Raw genomic sequence first — 13,968 nt, 5'->3', positions numbered from 1 at the left:
TTGCAGACTGCGCTCCCAGCCCAGGCTGTCCTCCCATAAGGTATTTATACCAAAGTTAAACTGTTTTATTATTTTTTCATGTGTTAAGTAGTAAATTGAAGTAGTTGTGCACTATTTATCATTAGTTAGGTAGGTTTTGGTCTTGTTTGTGAACCGATTTTGTGTTTTTGGGGTATTTATGTCATTGGGGAACTGAACCCTATTTTTCCTACCTGTTTATCAATTAGTGATACGGAAATTCACCTTATGGAATTTTTTGGGAACCTAATCCACTCGTACCTCGAGGGATACATGTACTGTATACTATATGTTAGGCTTAAAGACTGAAAAGACCACAATGCGTTAGAGTACAGTGGTGGACCTGCCTAGTGGTACAGTGGGAAAGGAGTGCCACAAATGGACAATGGACATAACCAGTGAACTCCCACAAACTCGACGTGGTGACAAAGCACCGGAAGGAGCTACATCATCATTGAGAATCAGACGTGCCATGTTCTGTATACAAAGCAGACCTCTGTATTATAATGTAGTGCTCATATGATAACTACTGTATTGTGCGTTTATCATATATTTAATGATATTCGAAACCTAAGGACTTGAATTGGAAAAAAATCAAGCTGTGAGTATGTTGTCGAAACTTTATGGAATTTACTGTTTCGATAGTAAACATTAATATTTGATTGATATATATTGGGTGATAATAAGGATTATAATTATTATATAAGCTATCATGGCCTGTCGTATCTCGTTAGTGTTTTGTTTATTGTACATGCGCCATTAGATAACATTGACACAACTAATCAACATCCTGTCAAATAACCTCCTACCAAAAGATTCACAACAGCCTGCCTAGATGATCCGTTAATACTACAAGACAACAAAGAGCAGGTAAAGTTTCTGTTATACATTATACAGCAATACCGAATGAATTATTATAGCAGTCACTAAATATTTATATATGCAGCAACACGTGGTAGTCAGATAAGGTGAGTTGTGCCTTTAATATATATCTTATCGTTGTTAATTGGACCTCGAATAAAGATATGTTATTGTGACAAATTTCTTGTTTATTTCGAGTAATGTGAACAAACATCTGTTCTTGTTCAGGTTTATCTTAAAAACGTATTTTATCTATAACGAAATTCAGTGCATTAATAGGGTCACAATTATGTTGGAAGTGGCTGCAAGGTGAAGTAGGCCGCGCGAAAGTGTCGTCACCTTGGGAAATGGAAGTTGGTACAGTTGCTACTTTTTTCCCCTAGGACGAATGGTATCATTGGCCGCTGCATATACTATAGATAGAATATCAGCTGGTAAATAAAAAAATGCCGATTAAGTATGTCTGCCGCATAACCATCATCACCCACCTTCTCCAATCCTCTCATCCCATCGCCTACCACCCCCATCCGCTCCTTTTACATCATGCCTAATCCTCCTCTACCTTCACCCACCACCTACAGACCTCCCTTCCCTTCAATCACCACTCCCAAGCCCCTTCAAATCCCTCAGTCTCCCCCTTCTTTCAAACCCCTGAGCCCTCCACCAGAAAGGAGGGCGTAACTGGTTAACTGGCTGGGTGGTTGCTGGAGGCTCCTCCGCTCCGACACTCACTCAGTGTTTGTACGGACGTTTCACCGTTAGGAGGTGTTGTGTGTATCAGTGTCTGGCTGGCTCACTGGCTCTAGCGACTCGCAACTCACATTTACATAGACATTCTAAAAGGGCTCTATAAAACTTCCTTTTCCAAATAGAGAAAAGGAAGATAGTGAAACATCCGCAGAATCGGAATTCCCATTGTTGCAAGAGTTTTAAGAAACTTAAAAAAATCGCTTCCAATTAGCAAAATTAAAAGACGATAATTAAATAACTCAGTTTGTGTCGAAAATTTTACTGGGCAAAAACTATCAAAACCTCAATAAAACTTGGCCCTTTTATAATTCTGTAAAATAAACAATAGTGAAATATTTCCAGTGGCGACATTTTCCTGGAAATGTGAAAATCGTGTAGGCTACTAGTAAACTGCAATTTTAAGACGTTCAAGGGTTGTTTGTTGTAGAAACAAGCTTACGGTTGAAACACTTAAAATTCGGACAACAACGCCGTGTGGTAATTTTAATCGAGGGGAAGATGATGATCTGTGTGTAGGAGGAAGCTTGGAGCGTCTGCCTGTGTACCCCCACCACTACCTTCCCACTCCACTCCATCATGAGCTCGATCATCCTCGCGTCCTTCAAGGACCGCTTCTGGGTTAGTGACACTAAATTATAGTAACGCCTTAGAGGAGTAAAACGGGGCTACTTGGCTGGTCTTAGGGCTACCTGGCCGGAAAGTTCCTACAGTGTACAGGGAAAGTATCATCAACGTGTACATCAGTATTTCATACTTAGGGAAAGTGAAGCTCATGTGTACATTTTGATATAACACCATTGTGTATGTCTATCAGGGTGTACATAAACACTATCACCTGTGCCCCTAACCGTAATGCACATATTGTAGTCTCAAAGGGTCGCACGTTATAATTATACTCCATCGTACTGGTGAAGTGAGAACGCGATTATGCTTCAAAATCATGGCGGTGGCGAATGGTTATTAACGCCGTCCCGTAACTAGACGCATTCTCTCTCCTAAATTGTGTAAATAATTCAGCGTACATCCTCGTGTTTTTTTGAGAAATCAGACATTGGTAAACAACGAACAGTCATCGTCCGGCATGGCTGTTACTGTAACATGCGTATTTTTTTTCAACAGGTAAAACGAACCAACCAGACCTAACATAACATAATCTAGTTAACTTTGGTAAGATATATTCAAAATTCTAAGGTTGGGTGAGTATTGGTTGGTTGGATTGACTTGCTTTAAATTTTGATTTGTTTGGTTTTTATCAAAATTTAAATCTGGAAAATCACAAGTCAGAATGTCATAAGATGAATACCATTTCATCTAAGACGTTTGTAGGAAGTAACAGCTGTAATGGGTAAATATCAACCTCTATTTATAGGTCACCCTTACCAAAATAAGATCAACAGTGAAAAGGCATTAAATTTAACATAGTGGTTGATAACATAGCATTACACCAAGTATTTTTCCTGTGTTTGTGGTAAAATTGGTTAGTAAAATGTAAGTAATAAGTAGAGAGCAGTAAGATGATAAGTTGCGAAGGTGAGCATGACAATAGTGTAGTTTGTAGAGAAAGAGTGTACTGTAAAGCGTCCAGTATTTCTTGGATATGTATATTTTAAAGCAGCGGCACAGGTAGTGGGGTGGTGGTGGTACCGAGAAGTGTGTCAGGTGGTGGCTGTGGTTGGTGGTCTTGCAGTCCCTCCTCCCACAGCTACCACCACTACTACCTCCCTCACTTCTCTAGTACCTACCCCAGACACCTGCCGTGCGTCACTGAATAAACTTCTTTTTTCGTACAGTACTTGTCATGCACTTCAATTCAGGTTAGAGGGCCTATATACACGTTGTGCATCATGCTTCTGCACTGTTCTTTCGTATCTGCAAGACAAAAAATAACTTTGAACCTATGAGAACCCGAGCTCTGAGTTGGTACACTTTCCTATGGGTTTGACGTTGGTAGTGGTGAAGGCGGCAACATGTGATTATACCACGTATGTGTCACTACAGTACAGTATTTATATTTATTTTCGTAGTGTGAACTTTTTTGTAATCGCTTTTCAGTATATCTCATTAATACGTATTGGTACTCTTAACGTTTACGTGAGAATTGGTCTACAAAATTTCTCTCCGTTTGTCATCCCGACTTCAATCTACCGCTGCTGTCCATCACGCAGACAACATGAATGATCTTCAGCAAATTTATTACAAGATCTGTAGATGATGTGGTGCTAATGCTCATTAGTGGCCTTTGTATAGGTTGAAAAATAGCCGACTGGGGGACATTAGTTATTTAGTACTTTTCCCCGTTGCCATCCACACAGAAATCACATTTTTTTTCATCAGACCTAACTCAAACTTAGAGAGTAGTAAGACAACAATACACATTAAATGTCATTTGGATAGATACAAATAGCGGATTGGCGGACACAATAGGGATTATAGACAAATTTTTGTTCAAGGTTTTGTTAGTTTGTCACTTAATTATTTCCTGTTATCTTTTGTTACTGTTATGTGACTTTCTTCTTTTGTGTTTTATAACTTATGTGAATATCGTTGTTTTTGAGTCACGTAAATTTTATCTTTTATCAGTACTGTATCTAAACTGAATTTATGTTCTACTTGATCTCTATACGTTCACTTAGCACCAATTAAATAATGCCCTGATCTTTGTGAATCCGGAATGTGGGCGTTACTTAACGACATTAATAGAAGAATACAGTGTGAACGTTACATGAAATACGGCGAATCTTGGCATTACGTCGATAATGTGAGACCCAAACTATCGTAGATGCCTTCTCTTTTACAAAGTTAAGAGGAATGATAACTTCAAATTTAAAAAAAAATCTGGATCATAATATATTAAACTCAATCGTTGTTCGACCATGTCTTCCGTGGGAGAGCCCGGGTCTTTGTCTGGACCACACATGTCCTACACTTCTTATTCTCACTTTTTAAGTTGCGTCATTCAACATTGACTGACTGAGACCATTTGCCCCTGGTCTGTAGCTAATGAATAACATTTTAACATCCTTGACTTGGAACACTTAGTAGAACATTCAGACATTATAGCCGTAAAACATAGTATCGAGCCATTGTATTAAAGTGTGTTTAATATCTCTTGAAGTGAATAGACTTATCGAGACAAAAATGAGAAGAATTGGTCATCGACTGCGTGAAGCCGAACTTATAAAACATTTCCATCTTGATGAAAGACATCCCTCAGTTTGTTGCACGTTGAGCTGATTAAACGCAGGAAAAAATCAATGCAGTCAGAGAAACGTGAGTGTGAGGCTGCGAGGCACCGGGCTAGGTGGAGACGTGGCGCCGTGTGTGTGTGTGTGGGGTGTCCCTGACTTCCTTTGTGGGAACTGACCACTCATGCAGCTTCCCGCCAGCACTCGCAACGCAAGGGCGATGCAAATACTATATATTGTCACTAAGACAAGAAACATGTTAGCCGCAAAATGCTGACATTGAACATTCTCGTTAGCTTGACTTGTCTCAGGGAGTATCGCAGCTCACTCGATCACTGCTAAGATATCTCGTATGTAGCATTATCAAAATGTCTTGGTGGAATTTCATGTTTACTTTAAGGATTACTGTGGGAAAAACTGACAGAAAGTTCCCCTTTTTTGGCCAGGAGTGAGACGAGGTAACAACACCTATTAGCAGGACTCGAGCCTCAGTGGACTAACCCTGTCAACTCATGCCTCGTGACCTATGTTGGTGTACTGCTAGGAGTGGACATTACAGTAGTGCTGGGGGGGGGGGGCAGGTCATCGCTGCCACCAACCATAACACTCGTGTCCGTGAGATAATGGTTAATTAACTACAGCACAACGCTAGCCATTCACCGTCCCTGGTGAAGCTGTACCTGCACCACCCACGTCCAAACTCTTAAGGTCACATGGTGTACACCGTCCTACTTTCAGAATAATGATCAGATATACGTGATTGACCAACAATAAAACTCGCAAAAGGATGATATGTGAAGGTTTGAGATGTTTTATCAATTTCAATGAAATTAAAGGAAATACAGAGATAATGAGAAAAAATCGATACATTTTATTACCACCTTTCAAAATGAAATCATATCGTATTACAATACAAACCTAACAAAGGTTATGGACTTACGATGAAGTGTTAGGTACATGTTGTAAAGTTCATATTTACAGTAATGAATGTCAATATAAAGGGAAGAGAGCAGCGTGAGTCACCGTGAGGACAGCCACTGGACCAACGGTGGTGTGTGGCGTAACTCTCACCAAGCTCTCGTATATTATCTGGTCGTCTCTGAGGATATGTTGATTATTTTGATAAACTCAGGAACGTTGTAATAGAATACACCTGGACCACACTGTATTTAATGTACAAATGTGAAGTAAGTGAATGACCCTCAACAAGCCATACATCAGCAGACCAAAAAAAAATAGCGAATGCAGGGCTTCCGCGCTGCGTGGCATGTCCTGGCAGGTCCCAGCCTCCATTAGTATCACGATGGTGTAGTAATGCCATGCTATGTGAAGGCATTAATAAGTTGTGTTGTAAAACTAGTCCGAGTATGTGTTAGGGTTGAGACATTTGTTTCCAAATTGTAGGTCTGTAAAGTTTAGGACTGTGTTGTGTTAATATACAAGTGTGTGAGACATAAAATGAAAAGGGTAAATTTGTCCGCTCTTGACCAAGTTTCTTTCTCACTTCTTGAATTTTTCCTATAAAGTGGTATAGCTACTAGGCAAGTTGTTCTGGAGAGTGTCAAGGTCAGTCACCAATTCCTTAGAGGTATTAAGTCCGAACTTACCGTGTCGGCAGACGGACTGATGAGACAAATGTGACTGGTGCTGGTGTTCAGTAGTTCTGATTATGCTTTCAGTTACCGAACGACTAATTAATCCCACTCACGCGCACAAGTATGGTGATAGGAGTACCGCGAAGGCGATTGGCAATAACACCCCCGTGTACGTTTAAGAGGAATTCCACTATGTATACCGAGCCGAGGATTAAGTCCAGGTTACGTCATCCAGAGTGATCTGATCACTTGGAAATTTACGAATCGGTAGAATGTATCCAAGTGTTAAGTGCGTGGGAGGCTGTACACTGAGATGTTCTAGTGTTCCTCCGCCTTCTCATCTACCAGTTTTAGACAATCGCTGTAAACCTTAAAATAATGTATTAAATAACTGGGGGAAATATATGTATCAGCTTAAAAACACCAACTACACTTTAGCCTTGAACACATTCTTCTAGTCATCAGCTGTGAGCGACGAATGACATCATTTCCAGGCGACCAAGAATGTTGATCCTGGAAATCGCATCAGGGAATTGGGTCAGGAGGCACTGAAGCCTTTGTAACACCTTAGACACACCTTAAAAAACAAAACTCGACGGAGATCCCTTAACTCCCAATGGTGTTAACCTTGAAATTATCTTAAACGAGGTAAAACATGTAAATATAAGACTTAGCGTCACCATTATTTTTCTTCCAACATACAACGATTTTCGAAAAGGACTCGAGATAAAGTAAGACCTAGGGATCACTTCTGAATCTAACTTGTATACACGATGGACACTCCTAAAAAGAAACTTAAATAAGAATTGGTCTTTGAAGTTATGCTGCACTTGAAAAAAAAATCCTCCACGTAAAACACAACCAGTCAAATCAGGAAGGCGAACACTGGGTTGACTAATCGCAGTTAAAAATTCAGGTATAATTAGTATAACTATCTTATGTCAAATATACTTAATTGTCTCGCGGATTTGTATCACTAGAGCTCGCTGGCCTAGATAAAAATGTCACTCCGTAATGCCAGTGAACGTCCAGGTTCGATGACGCTGGCTAATGTCACAGGCTGGTGAGTGTCTGGTATTATGACAGTCCACTGGCCTGGCCAATCCCCTCCTCTCCATTATATACCCATGTACGAGAGTAATACAGGGCAACTTGTTTCTGTGGTGCAGTACTGACACTAACTGAGGGAGGGTATATATATGGACCTTCCTAACTCACTAGAATTCATTTGGTCTAGTAATGGAGGTTCTGCTTAATGATTCTATCTCTATTGTCCCTCTCAACACACACACACCTCATTATCGTGGCTGACAGGGACTTCCGGCACACAGAGTCCCTTGTGGTGAAGATAGTGCGGTGCCAAGACCTAAGTGGTACAGCACGGAGCGGAGGATGTGGGAAGTGAACTAAGGTCAAGAAAAAGGGCTGACAAGCGCGCCATTAATTGAGGAAGGTTTTTCAGTAGGGTTGACTTTTCTTCCTGGCTGTTGTGTGGCGCGGTATTATTGAGTCGCTGATTATGTTTAGACAATGGATTTTATGGTGTGTGTGTGTGTGTGTGTGTGTGTGTGTGTGTGTGTGTGTGTGTGTGTGTGTGTGTGTGTGTGTGTGTGTGTGCGTGCGCGCAGGTGTTGACACTCTCTCTCTCTCTCTCTCTCTCTCTCTCTCTCAGTGACTTCATTTTCCCCTCCCCTACACGACGCCCCCTCCTTATTGTCTCTCTTCCTCCCCTCCCGGGTATTGAGGTGGTGTTCCCAAAAGATTAGATTATATTTTTTAGATTGCCCACGAGGGGGCTAGTTTATTGGGCACCCCCTTACATCCTGTGCAAGGTGAAGCGCAGAAGCGTTTACAGTGCCCATCGGGGAAGCATGCGGAGTTCATGCTTGCCTTTATGACTCATGCATTAAGGGCGTAAAATCCTGAAGGGTCATGAGTTTTGTCAGCAACTTACATAAAGTGACAGAAAAGTTCCCAGAAGGTGAGGTGCGGCCTGGCCCCAGGTACCATGGTGGATAACCTACCAATCTAATCTACCACCTCGAGGTCACCCAGTTACCCGCCCGGACCTGCCACTACTGTACACCAAGTGGGGACCGCTACCTGTCTTGACCCACCTGTATTGATGACCCACCTGTCTTGATGACACATCTGTCTTAACGACCCACCTGTTTTGATGACCCACCTATCTTAATGACCCACCTGTCAATAACTCACCTGTCTTCAAAACGAGAACCAGACAACTTTCGATACGGGAAATAACTCGATGAGAAGTTTGTGATGTTTCCTGAGTGTTACACACACACACACACACACACAGTCCCTCAGTGCAGAACAAAATCCCACAACCAAGATAATAAAAGTGTCAATAATCCCACTAGTTAATCCCTCTCGTCCCGTTAGTTATTGCGATGTTACAGTAGGTAGGATCTTGTATAACCTTATAAAGAGTATAAGTGGGTGTCAGATTCACTCAGACAAATCAACAAATACGTAACTCCCACAGTGTTGCGGCGGTGGTGTGTGTGTGTGTGTGTGTGTGTGTGTGTGTGTGTGTGTGTGTGTGTGTGTGTGTGTGTGTGTGTGTGTGTGTGTGTGTAATAATAATAATAATAATAATAATAATAATAATAATATTAACGGTTTATTAATAGAGTTGCAGCCGATGGCTGAAAATATACAGACTTACATTTGATTTAGACATAGTGATATAATATGCATTGAATACATTTACAGGGCTGTACAGTACATAAATCAGGAGTTGTTTATTATTTTAACAATAGATGGGATGGTGCTGTTCTTATATCTATCGGTGCGGGCTCTTATGGGCTGAATTTTGTTGTAGCGGCGGACTGCGTGAGGTGGGTGGGGGGCTGCCGGTGACAGGAGGTGGTGATGACGAGGGTGGTGCATTAGTTGGCTGCCAAACCTTTCCAGTGCTTGGTGGTGGAGGTCACTGAGGGATGGCATTTCCAGGGTGGAGAGAGCGTTGGTGTAGCCGGAGTATTCTGCGCCAAGCATGATTCTGCAGGCCCTTTTCTGTACCTTCTCTAGCCGACGTTGTTGGGTGGAGTTGAGAGAAGACGACCAGGCTGGTGTGTGTGTGTGTGTGTGTGTGTGTGTGTGTGTGTGTGTGTGTGTGTGTGTGTGTGTGTGAACCTGGGATTTTTGCTCTGTCCTTGTGTCTTATATCAGGAAGAGGAGGTAAATAATGCCTTAAGTTTATGCATGAATATTTAACTGCATCTCCGCATATCGTACAGTAGGTCGGTGTTGTTCTCGGGTAATGGTTTATTCAGCATCTTCCTTCCCAGCTATTTTCAGAGCTCGTGTTCCCAGGTGCCAAGAAACAGACTTTGTACTTTTTATCTGTTCAGGTGAGTCAGTCAGCTCAGTGAATACTAATCGTAATTGACTGACTGACTGATTGAGAGAACTTTAGGACGTTCCCTTGCTAATGTTTACTGTTCCCTGAAATATAACCTGAATGTTGATGTCCCCTGAAAGTAGTTTCTTATTAGTTGTTCTTTGAAACGTAAACTAACATTTCCTGAAGTATAGTACCACAAGACTTGGTGAGGTACCGCGTTAGACAATGGTGGAATAATGAAGGCAGTGTGAACAGTAAACTTGTTTCATATGTGACTGTTAACGTAAACATTAATTAACCTTCACAGATATCATAAGTTTATTATGTATGTTTTTTTTGTTTAGTAAATGTTATACAGGTCTTTCTTTCCCTCTCCTTTATGATGTATGTACTGTATGCAGGTGTATGGAAGCGTTCATCTATGTGTATGTGACGGTATGTATACATACGAGTGAGAGAAGAACGTTTGTCTCCCAACTGTAAAGAAAGATGAGACTTGACGTTATACTTGTGTTGCTATGGCGGTGAGCTGGTGTGAAGGAGGATCAGGTTAGATTAGGTTGCACAAGCTAGGTTAGGTAAGACTTCCCTCTACTTCTGACTAAGACGCCCTCTGTTTATAAGTTGCGGTTAGATGTTGCAACTAAATTTATTGTATGGTTCTTATATGACGTTTCTTTGTAAATCATATGTTATAAACTAACATATGTTAGTGACCCCAGTACTGATGGTCAGGGGTCAAGGGTCACAAGAGTAGGTGGAATATGTTTGGTGGTGACCGTAATCTGTATACCATCAAAGACAATTCTTATTCAGTATGCTTTGTGTTTTAGTGTGGTATACTGGCGTCAATTGTTGGTGGGGAGTTAGACTTACCCACAATGCACGCTTAACCTGAGGGAATGACTTGAAACAATCCTCTGTAGGTCAACTTGCTGTTGGTAGACTCTCATCGTTGTGTTAGCTTAGAATGGACTAAAGGTCTGGGTTGAGCTGTGCGGCGTAGCAACTAATCTTCTTCTCTGGAATGTGGCCACTGACTCCTGAATGGTCCATGAGCATGATTGGCGGTGGGGGGTGAGGGACGATGCGGGTACTGACGTGAGCAACACCACTGACGCATCACGGCGGTGTGTATACTGCTGGGGGCCACGACGAAACATAACTGCTGGATGGATGTGATGGAGTGATTGGTGGTCATCAAGATGTGGGAACTCCTGATCGTGCGAAAGTTTATGACACAGATACTGTTTAAGTTATTAGTGAGTTAAAACACCGAAGTGGCGGACAGTCTTAATGTTTCAGGAAGTAAAAGCGTAAACAAAAATGGGAAGGTTTCTGTATTTTTAATCTTGAGCAAAGAATTGGATTTAGTTGACCAATTTTACAAGAAGAGGTCACTGTTACGCTGATACCCAGTTGATGGATGTCTGTTGTGTCTGACTGTCCTGACCCAGCATGCAGTTTACACATGTTTAGTATATAAAGCAAGGTTCAAGATGCCATTGACCCTTGAAGTAAACCATTCATGATATATCCCCATTGAGTGTGATCCTGAGGTTAGCGTCACGGTAGGAGCGAATGTAGGGGATAAAGCTTTTAGATATGATTAAAGATGCCTGACTGGTGAGACATTTACTGTTGTGTTCATACATTGTTGTGTTATGATGCTTGTTACTCTCTCTCTTTCTCTCTCTCTCTCTCCACAGTATAGAAAAAAAAAAACGCCGAGGGTCATTCACCTCAGCTAGTTACCTTGACCAAACAATAGCCGACCAGAACGACGCCACAACACACACGCACTAACACTTAACATTAAAACTCAGAGTCGTGTTAAACATCTCTTTCTGTGGTCGTGTTTTAGCTGACGTGAGAACCTGGCCTTGGGATATTTAAAGTTCATTATTGTTAACTTTTCGATATTTTTCACGGGAAATGTGTAGACGTGTTTAATTTAATGGCTTAACTAAACTGCGATCATAATGGCGTCAATTTTTCATCGCGACTCTACCTGTGTGGGGACTTCAAGTAGTGTTATGTTTATTTTATTAGATATATATGTCTGTAGGGTTGTAGATACTAAGGCCCTGGGTATATGTGGGGGGAGGAGGGAGGGAAGGCGCGCGGGTATATGACATGCACTGCTGGCTCCTGATCAGTCACGTATGATAAAGTAGCTGGTGGGGGAAGGAGCAGTTCACTGGTGGTCGGGAAAGGGTGAGATTCTCTTCCTCCTCCTTCTCCTCTCCGTCTTCTGGAAGGGAGGTGATAACTGGGGGAGGTAGGGAAAGTAGGAAAAGGTAATGGGGGAAGGGGGGGGGGTAGGGGGGTAGGGATATGGTAATTGAGGGAGGAAGGGAGTGGTGGAGAGGAAGTATAGGGAGGGAAGTGCGCTGAACAACAACAAGGTCATCCCCTCATACCCTCTTCCTGAGCCTCACTGTCCAAGCAACACAACAACAGGCCAACACAACACAGTCCCACAACACAACCCCACAACACAACACAGTCCCACAGCACACAACACAGCCCCACAACACAACACAGTCCCACAACACAGTCCCACAACACAACACAGCCCCACAACACAACACAGTCCCACAACACAACACAGTCCCACAACACAACACAGTCCCACAACACAACACCACAACACAGCCCATCACAACAACACAGCCCAACAACACAACACAGCCAACAACACAACACAGCCCCACAACACCCATAACACAACACAGCCCCACAACACAACACAGTCCCACAGCACACAACACAGCCCAACAACACAACACAACACTCACTCGGGTCTCATGGACGAATGTAACTGCAGTGAATATGTTACTACTACTACTACTACTACCAACAACTCTACTACTACTACTACATTTTTTTATATAATAGCCATCAACTTCCCATTAGAGCCATACCTTATCCATACATTTTATTACATAACTATTTAATACAACTACTACTGCTACTAAAGGCTTATATTATCTATATTTTTACAGGTATTATTATTATTATTATTATTATTATTATTATTATTATTATTATTATTATTATTATTATTATTATTATTATCATTATCATTATCATCATCATCATCATCATCTTCTTCATCATCATCATCATCATCATCATCATCATCATCATCATCATTATTCGTTAACTGACACTTGTTCTTTAGTGTTCAGATAAAAGTACAATAGCTCCCACTGTCATGGAACAAATTGACAAGCACCGTGAAGGGTATTACCAAACCATCAACCACTCAGCGTTAGGGAGCAACTCTGATATACTGTGGACTGGTCACAGAAGACACATGTGACCCTCACGACGTCATTTTATCAGCGTGAGAACAGTGTGTGTGTGTGTGTGTGTGTGTGTGTGTGTGTGTGTGTGTGTGTGTGTGTATTTATTACGGTCAGCATTCTCGCCTCGTAAGTGTGAGATCCCGACTTCGATCCCCGGTGAGGGTGTAATTGTGGGTAAGCTTCTTTTCACCATTTGCCTTTGTCTACCCAGCTGCAGTATTTAGGAACTTGGATGTTAATCGATTTGCGGCGCGTGTTCTGGGGCACTGATTAGCCAGTGCAGTTGGCGAGTTGTCCGGTCTTCTTGGATTGTCCCTTGACACTGGGTTAACATAGGGCGTGGTTGTTGTGTTGGCGACAGCTTCTACACCTTAAACAAATTCACGTCTTGGTGGCTCTTGGGCCGGCGAGCCTTGAACACGAGAGGCAAACATTATCAACCAGCCAGCAGACGTATCACAGGCCTGGGTTTGACAGAAAGGGTATTTATGCACACACAGGTCAGTATCATCACCCACCATCCTTTACAACTCCTTCGGTCTTGCAGGATAACTTGGCATCGGTCCTGCAGGATAACTCGGCAGGTTCTCTCAAGAGGTGAAGCTGACAGTCTTCCACACCGCGACACAGTTTCTTTTCTAAATTCGGTTTTATATCAGAGTTCTTGGCAGCTGCTGAAAAAAATCGCCGTTTGTCCTCGAGTAAAGTATAGTGTTAGCTAACCTCTAGAGCTTGGGTGAGACGAGTGCCAAATTCTCCTCCTCCGCTTCTTCCCCCTCCTCATCCTCCTCCTTCTTCTTCTTCTTCTTCTTCTTCTTCTCTCACCTTTAACAATCTGTGCATTCCTGCTGTAATTTTTTTTAACACTTGTTGAA

The sequence above is a fragment of the Homarus americanus genome, unplaced genomic scaffold, assembly GCF_018991925.1.
Source record: "Homarus americanus isolate GMGI-L3 unplaced genomic scaffold, GMGI_Hamer_2.0 scaffold25483, whole genome shotgun sequence".
Classification (NCBI taxonomy): domain Eukaryota; kingdom Metazoa; phylum Arthropoda; class Malacostraca; order Decapoda; family Nephropidae; genus Homarus; species Homarus americanus.
This window is presented reverse-complemented; position numbering follows the sequence as displayed.